At 43.8% G+C, this 9137-nt stretch overlaps 2 non-coding genes across 2 annotated transcripts; one reads left to right on the plus strand and one right to left on the minus strand.

Annotated features, from left to right (window-relative positions):
* Positions 1-7996: 7996 nt before the first annotated feature.
* TRNAK-CUU (transfer RNA lysine (anticodon CUU)) lies at positions 7997-8067 on the minus strand. The gene has a single exon. It is a non-coding gene; the product is annotated as a tRNA-Lys (tRNA).
* LOC133271329 (5S ribosomal RNA) lies at positions 8059-8177 on the plus strand. Its single transcript, XR_009744089.1, has one exon. It is a non-coding gene; the product is annotated as a 5S ribosomal RNA (ribosomal RNA).
* Positions 8178-9137: the final 960 nt, after the last annotated feature.

Here is a 9137-nt window from a genome sequence, read left to right on the forward strand (position 1 = left end):
GGTTTCTTCTCCTGCTGTATCTGATCTTGCACTGCCACACAACCCACAGGAACTGATCCTGCCAGGCCTCAATGGGCCATATAGCACAGACCAGAGCTATAAAGAGACAGTGCATTTCCCACCTCAGAGCAAAAGGAAAGCCTGAAAGGAAGAGATACTGCCAGGTTTTCTCTACACTGATTCTTTTCACACTTTTTAGCTCAAAGCTCCATAAATACCTGCAGGGTCAAAACACGCTTTTCAGGAGTTGGAGTAGTGACCTGGATAAGTGACACAGCCAATACAAAGTCCTTCCTTTGGAAGGAATTGCCCCCAGTATATCTATTGCTCATTCAGTATTTCTCCTTCAAGCAAAACCTGCCAGAACTACTTCCAATTCATTTTTTTTCCCCTTCCTCCTATCCTCTTGATTTTGTGTGTTGTCCCAGGCTCCCCTCTCAGAGGTGTCTCCCTGGGGAAATTCATGTCCCTTGTACTTTTTACTCTGTGCGCATAATAGAACATTATCTGCATAATTTATCTTTCACTACATGTTGTCTTCCTTCTAGCTAAGTGTTTTTCCAAAATAAATATATATATGCTCATCGTGTACACTGAGAAAAGACCCAACGAGCCTGTCTTATGTGAGAACTCTATAATACCCAAAACCTGTATCACCAAGAAGACAGTAGTTCAGTCCTTTAGGTCAAAAGCAACTCTAAAACCGATCTTCTTCCTGCCTCCCTCTGTATTTTTCAATGTTCCATTCTTTCTGTAGATCTAATGAAGGCACCACTGCCTGCTTCTCCAAGGCTGAATCCAGATAGAATTTGGATTTGAAAAGCAACCCACAAAACAAGGGAATTCAATGAGATAAGACAAACAACCCTCAGCCTTTCATGCCTTTTGTCACACCTCTGAATGTCAGGGTATGAAATGATAGCAGATGTATGGAACTTTACAGGGTGGGAGCATTGGTCATGTACTAACTAGTATGACCATAAAATCCAGACAACATGTGACAGAGATGTTGCCTCTGTATATGCTCCATGTACATGCCCTCAAGAAGCACAACTGCCAGTACTGCCAGCTAGTCATATTGCAGCTTACAGTATGCAGGGGAGCTGACAAAGCATTTGACCATGTCTTGAAGTTAAATGCACTGGGGCTGTCGTGGTCCAGTCAACTCAATCTTCAGTCAGCTTCTCTTACATTCTCTTAAGCAGAAGACAGCATGAGCTTTGCTGATGTTGTTGGGATTTCCAGGTATTTATAGCTATGGGCAAGAAAATTTGAGAGAAAACCATAGCAAAACAGATTCTTTTGTATTGCAGCCTGAGGTTAACATCCCTTCCAAACCAAACCACTCCATGATTCTATGGCCAGTAATGGGAAGAAGTTGTCCCTCTGCTATATCAGCACAGAGATAATTTTGCTAGCCTGGGTTTCCTTCAAAGCACATGAAAGTATCTCCAAAAGGAAGTTCAATAGGAAAAGGTGAGAAAAGTAGTCAGCTGGCTCCCATTTGCTCAGCTGGAAGCACATATCCAGTACCAGCCATCTCATTGACTCTTAGGGGACAAAAATACCACAAATCCACCTCCAAACACTCTAATTTCAAAGTCAGGATCTGTGAGGCTAGGTAATTATAGTGCAACTCTGATTCTTTGGGAGCAGCTATCAGCGCCTACTCAAATGTCAACACTCAAAGCAAAGGCTGATGTAAGTATGGCCACCTTATTAGCTGTCCCAGAGACTTAATGATGTGAAGAAAGAACCTGAGTTTTATTAAAACTTAATAACATCATCTCAAAGTCATCAATCAAGTCTAAATTGCAACAAGAAGAAAATAACTTTCCATTCATTTCTTAGTTAAAATCATCTTTGTACAAGAATATGGTGAGACGGGAATATGAGTTGTAACTGAAGGTAACTGACTTCTCGCCCTCAGCCTGTACAAGTAAAACCTTAGTCTTACCCAATTTTGGGCACTGGACCTCAAAAAAGAGAAGTGGAACAATCGCAGATATGCCAGAGTAGCGATATGTGAAATGTCAAAGATCAAAGCTCATCAACTATAATGGAGCAATGAGGGAGCTGGTTGTTCAGACAAAGAAGAGAAAAGTGATGGAGAGAGCATAACAGTCATCAATTGCTTAAAGACTGTTGGAAAGAGAAAGGAAATAATCTGTTTGCCATCACCAGGATTGCTTAAGTGGCAGCAAAAGATATGAGGTTTAGACATCAGGAAAAGCTTCCTAGCAGTGAGGAAAGTAGGGGACTGGAGCGGATTTGCCTGTGGCATGACAGAGTCTCACTGTTGGAAGCTTTTAAAGAACATCCATCAGAAATTACACCTATAGATAGCTGATCCTTGCTAAAGGGGGAGGAAAATGGGTAAAGAAACCTCTTAAAGCCCTTTCTCTCCTGATTTTTCTCTGATCCTATAAAGCTACTAAAGAGACCCCAGCCCACTCAAAATCCCAAGGACTTAGTCAAAGGCAGCTATAACAAAGTCTCCTGCACTGAAACTTCAGAGTCCTTATAAACTTCTCAACAAGCCAGAGGGTTGCCTAGAATAGCTGGCAGTGTGTTATCCCAAGGCAGCAAGTGAACCTCTGATATTTTACATGATATTTAAAAAATGGACCAGCTTCCAGTAATGTTATTAGTTTCACTGATACCTCCAAAAGTACGTGCATGGTGAAGGTTAGGTGTGTCCTTGCTGAATCTGAATCTAACTACAGCACTATGTCCTGGGCCACTGAAATACACTCCTCTACCCATGAAAAACTCTGCAGAAATTTCTATATCCTGATGTAGCTTCATAATCTAATACAAGGGAACGGTCCTGCCATTATCAGATAAGGCACTAAATGAGAAAGACAACATTCCCAAGGTCTGGTGCCTGTGGCCCTTTGATTACTGCTGTATAAATATGTTATTGTTTGTCAGACTGATCTTTCTCAGTCTGTTTCTTCGTATCAGTGGTAGAGATAGGAGCTCTCTGGGGTCTCTGAATGTGATTACTTTCCTTTCTGTGTGGGGGAAGAGATTTCCTTTCATTCAAGAGTGCTGCTGTCTGCAGCCTTAATTTAGTCACTTTTATCTATATTATAAGGAATGTAGACACTACTGTTGTGCCAAGCCTATCTTCAGAGTGAACTTCTTGAAACTTCATGCTGCCACCTGCGAAGTGCAAACAAGGTTTGCTTTATCTTCTTCCAGAAGACAGGAGGTCCCTATGGAGTACTCCCCAAGGTTTGTTTGACCAGTCACTATGTTGGTTCCACCACTTACACTGGCATAAGCATTTTTCTACTTTGCAATGGTGCTTAGGATCTGAAAGCCAATCTGCAGTCATGTCAGGGTTACAGAAACATATGATTATATTCCCTTGCAAGGGAAAAGCTTTTCCCTTGCTTGATAGGGAAATTATCCACAGCCTTGACATTCAAGATACCTTATTTTTCTTTCAAGTTTCTTTGGAACTTGCCCTATAAGAAGCCAGGACCTGCCACACACCCTGAATTGCTCGTGAGACCTCTGCCATGGAAGAGGGACAGCTGGTGATCCAGGTTTCACCATCCAGTACATGAAAGGGAATATTGCACAAGGAAGTACCAGGAAGCCAGTGGCTCTAAATATTTACATAACTGTGTGCTTACCCCCAAGATAAATTCAACAGGATTTTATTTAAGGTCACAGACTTGTCACAGTAATATCAGAATGAAATCTCCTTTTTACTCCATTAAAAGCCTCAGGCAAGAGAGATCAAGTTTAACTGTAACATCATCTGTTTCAAACAGTGTACAGTAATACTGAATTAGCTGGAGAAGTATTTATTTAATGCATTTTTTTTTTCTGTGGTATTATCAGATTGGAGACCCAAAAACTGAAATCCTACTTTTCACAGTACTGTGTACATATTGGTTAATACAGATTTTGCTCTGGAAGGAAAAACACATTGAGATACACTAGATGGTAAAAGTATATATTACTGTGTGCAAAGCAGTAAGGGGGGAAAGAGGCAGAATGAGAGAGAGAGAAAAGAGGAAAAACAAAATTGTATATCCAAGGACACTCAGAAGACATGTGTCACAGCAGGGAACTGAATTCACATCTGTTCTGCTCCAGCTCAGCACCTTTTCTACAAGCAGCTTTCCTCAACGCACTTCATTTCCTTTTTCTCCTGAAGAGAGAAAAGAAGAAACGAGAAAAGGAAATACTGCATGGACTTTAACCCCACTATAGAGTATTTTTCAGCATGTCCAGGTAGTTAAGCTTAGTCTTCAATAATGTATGACAGAAAGTAATGCAGTTTAAACCAGAAGAGGCAGACAGCACGGTAGGAGATGTAGAGGTGAATGCTGAAGCGCACAAGCCAAAGTAGAAAAAAGTCTGTGAGCCATAATAACAGCTTTCCTTAACAGAACCTAACTAGGTTAGAGTGACCTCTAAGAGGAGCCAGAATTTTAACAGCCAAATTCTAATGTGAAGGATTATGGATATTTCTATATAAATTGCCCTTGTTTTACATAGACCGTTTTGCTGAGCACAATGTTAATTTTGCAGGTCCACTGGAGCAGCAGCTTATAAAAAGATAATCAGAAAATGATGCCTTTAGTAGCTGGCAGATACTTTGGCTAAGAGGGATGATAAAACTATTTACATGAAGATATTAATGCATGAAGGTTGCACCCACGTTTTAGCAGCACTGCTCTGAATGGGTAGGGGAAGGTGGCAATAGGTGGGAAAGGACTTCTCCACTCTAATTTTTACCCAACCCATAGCTATAGCTAAGAGAAGACTTTTCTTCTTTAGCTGCATGTTCTTCTCTGAATTTCCTTTCTTGCATAATTCTGAATTCCCACCAAAGATGAAACCTGAAGTGAAATCCGTGGTGCTCATGGAGAAGGAAACGGGAAATTGAAGAGGGCAACATATTCTGGGAATGTAAACCTAATTGCATGGGAGTGGCTGGAACAGAGATTGCTCATAACCCCTCATGTTTCCAGCCCCCAAATCTATGGAATTCTTTATCTCTGTGTTTCATCCAGGCTCAGTAAAGGTGCTGAAGGTAAAGGGAGAAAGTAAAGGGATATCAGCATCATGAGGTTCAAGCCAAAGTTGAAGACAACCCCAAGCCCGTGTCAGGACATGCACAGTCTCCAGCTGTGCCTAGGCCAATCTTGCATTGAGGGGTGCACCCACTTCATAAAGGACAGCAGATGGGATAGAAAATTTGAGTCTGAAAGCAATCAGTGACTTCTCAAAGCACCACCCTCAAAAACTCTGCAGCTGTATCTCAACAGACTTAGGATTCAGGCTGCACCAGCTGTGGCACAGGGGTGGCTGAGCAAGCAGGGCAGATGCTTGACCAAGCACTGGGATGCGAAGACAGAGGAAGGAAGAGGTAATCATTGTGCCTGGTGGGGTACATGTGCCCCTGACTCTCTGGACCAAGTAGTTACAAGCTCCAAGGTCACCCAGCCACAAACTTTCTCCTTGACTGGTCAGCTCCACTTGGCCTAATTTCAGATATTAATGAGCTAAAATACGTATATTTAAGACCATCTATTTTCTTCTCTTTACACTTGTCTCTCATTAGCTCCTTTTAAACGTGAGACAAGTGACTTCTTTTCAAAAAGGAGACAGTACTCTTTTCAAAAAGAAGCAGTACCATGGTAACCACACATAGATTTACCTGCCCGAAATGATAGAGCTCAATTCAGTGATTCACAACAAGGTAATGTTAGCTCAGGTACAATCCCTCAGAACCCCACCTGGCCACAGTCATAAATTGCTGCTTCCATTATAACTTTGCCAATACCATTTCCATGCTTGCTGCACACTAACTTTATTGTAGTATAATGCACATTTCACAGGAGTGCAGCAGTAATGACAGAATGGGGTCAGGAAGCTAGAAAAGCCACATATTTTTTTCATCCTAGGAGTTGCAAAAGGAGGTAGAAAAGGGCAAAGACACCAAAGGCTCAGCTCTAGGCTGCTGTTGCAACTGAGAGAAGAGCAAGAAAGACAGAAAAGGGCTGTGCTCACTCATCCACTTTAAGTGTAGGAAAGTTTTTGAGAGATATTTCCCACTGGTCATTCACTCATTACTTATCAAGGGCAGAGCTGTCCCCATTTTATTGCACTCTGTCAATCAGAGGTGGGCTAATCATTGCTGCTGAGAATGGAGACTGCTGGTTGCAAATCCATCTTTTCAAAAGTCCCTCGTGTTGCTTATACACATGTCACTGCCCTGACTCGAGCTATTTCTGGTGACTTTGGAAAAGCTGCCTAAAGGATACAGTGGAAAAAAGACAGGTACATATGACAAAGGAACCAAAGACAACTGTGCTATGTCCTGAGCTTGAGTTAAGGTATCCAGAAACAACCTTGGCTCTGATTTCCTCAGCACAACTTTAGTACAAGTGCTGGGGCAGAGATTGGCAGGCCAAAGAGATCACCCAGTGCCACACAGCCCTAAGAGGACACAGCAGATTGGGTTGGAAGCAGTGCAGCCATCCTTACCTCCCCCTGAAGTGAAGTTCACAGCAAGGTCTCACCACCACAGCTATTGAGAGAGATCTGGGTGTAAATATTAAATGTGGAATTTTTCAGGCTGCTAGGAAGCAAGGCTGGTGACGTCTTGGAAAATGTTGGGTCTGGAGCAGCCATCTCATATCATCTATCTTCCAAGGAGCAATGTCCAAGGAGAGTGTGAGGCCATGATCCTCTCATCCTGAGTTTTCCAGGCAAGGAATAAATGTGCAGATTTATGTTTCCAAAGAAATAAGAGATTAGCTTCTTCAAGGGGAACAGGCACACCTTAGGGCTTAATTCACAGGAAGATAATTGCACAGAGGTTGGTATTTGTGCTAGTCACTTGAGGGAGACAAAGAGCCACATTGTTTGCCTCGATTTCCTATGGTCAGCCTTCAAGGTAGAAGAGAACCATGAAGCCTAATGGTGAGCACAAGGTCTGGGAAAAACTATTAGCTTCTGGAATCAAAAGAATGAGTAATGAAATGGAAAAGTCTACAGGAAAATAGAGAATTAAACAGGACTTGAAATATCTCATGAGGCACTTCAGAAAGACTACCAAATATGAGAAAGCTGGTCAGCACAGCTTCAGACAATGTTTGTTGTAGACAATGCCAATGGTTGGGATAGCTTGCCTGAAAGGACCTATACTCACTAACATTTGATGAGTGGAAGAAGGCCTGAAAACACAAAGGTCATTTCAATCAGCTCAGCATGCTCAAAGTCTCTGACGCATCTGCTCAAACCAGCTGTGGTATTTAAACGTCTGCTCCAGAGTCAAAATATTGGAAACAGAAAATACCAATGTGCTGTGCTCTAGAGAAACCACAAGTAATTTCCTTGGTAAGTACTGTGATCAGGTGTCCTGGGTTCAGCAGTAGCAGTCATGTTTTTTCCTTTGTGTTAGCTGGTGCAGTGCTGTGTTTTGACTTCTAGTTTTGAGAACAGCGTTGGTGAAGCCGATGTTTTCGGTTGTTGCTAAGTGATGTTTACCCTGACCAAGGACTCTGTGAGGCTCATGCTCTGCCAGGGAGGAGGGGAAGCTGTGAGGAAGCAGAGACGGGGCGCCTGACCCGGGCTAGCCGGGGAGGTATTCCATACCACAGCACGTCATGCCCGGGGTGGGGGGTAACTGGGAGTTACCCGGAAGGACAGGAGCTTCCGGGTGGAACTCGTTTTCTTGGCCGGTGGTATCGTATTCTCTTCCCTTGTTATTTTCCCTTATCATTGTTTTAGCTGATAGTAGTGGTGGTGATTTGTTGCTGGACTGTTCTTGTCTCAACCCGTAGGAGTTGCACTCTCTCGATCCTCCTCCCCGTTCCTCCGGGAGCGGGGAAGGGGAGAGCCCCGGTGCAGGGAGGGGGGGGGAGACGAACACGGACCTTGATTGTTGTCAGCTTGGCACCACTCACTGGGAGTGAGTGAACAAGTTACCTGACTGGGTTTAAACCACGACAGTTCTTTTTGGCGCCCAACGTGGGGCTCGAACCCACGACCCTGGGATTAAGAGTCCCATGCTCTACCGACTGAGCCTACGGCCACACCACCCTGAAAACGCCCGATCTCGTCTGATCTCGGAAGCTAAGCAGGGTCGGGCTCGGTTAGTACTTGGATGGGAGACCGCCTGGGAATCCCGGGTGCTGTAGGCTTTCCAAAAAGAACTGTCGTGGTTTAAACCCAGTCAGGTAACTTGTTCACTCACTCCCAGTGAGTGGTGCCAAGCTGACAACAATCAAGGTCCGTGTTCGTCTCCCCCCCCCTCCCTGCACCGGGGCTCTCCCCTTCCCCGCTCCCGGAGGAACGGGGAGGAGGATCGAGAGAGTGCAACTCCTACGGGTTGAGACAAGAACAGTCCAGCAACAAATCACCACCGCTACTATCAGCTAAAACAATGATAAGGGAAAATAACAAGGGAAGAGAATACGATACCACCGGCCAAGAAAACGAGTTCCACCCGGAAGCTCCTGTCCTTCCGGGTAACTCCCAGTTACCCCCCACCCCGGGCATGACGTGCTGTGGTATGGAATACCTCCCCGGCTAGCCCGGGTCAGGCGCCCCGTCTCTGCTTCCTCACAGCTTCCCCTCCTCCCTGGCAGAGCATGAGCCTCACAGAGTCCTTGGTCAGGGTAAACATCACTTAGCAACAACCGAAAACATCGGCTTCACCAACGCTGTTCTCAAAACTAGAAGTCAAAACACAGCACTGCACCAGCTAACACAAAGGAAAAAACATGACTGCTACTGCTGAACCCAGGACATCAGGTCTGTGTCGTAAACCCAAGAGGAAATGGTAAAAACCAAACACAGTTTCAAAAAGGACTGTAAGGATAATAAGAGATTTTTCTCCATGGAGAAAAGCTACAGAGATGATGGCTATTGAATAGAAATCAGAAAGATGAATGAGATGATACAGCACAGGCATGCTCACAGACATTAAATACCATATTTGGCACTTCTGCTTTTCTACTGACATTTAAGAAAGTCGTTTGGGACAATCTGCACAATTAAAACAGAAATTGCTAAGACCACCTACAAAGAAAACACTTTTAAGTTTTAAAGCAAAAATAACCACTGGAACTCTGCTGTGTGATACAACTGAAACAACCAAC

This window comes from Pezoporus flaviventris, unplaced genomic scaffold (genome assembly GCF_033815535.1).
Source record: "Pezoporus flaviventris isolate CSIRO_AGI_PZ_B2104156 unplaced genomic scaffold, CSIRO_AGI_Pfla_v1 ptg000023l, whole genome shotgun sequence".
Lineage (NCBI taxonomy): Eukaryota > Metazoa > Chordata > Aves > Psittaciformes > Psittacidae > Pezoporus > Pezoporus flaviventris.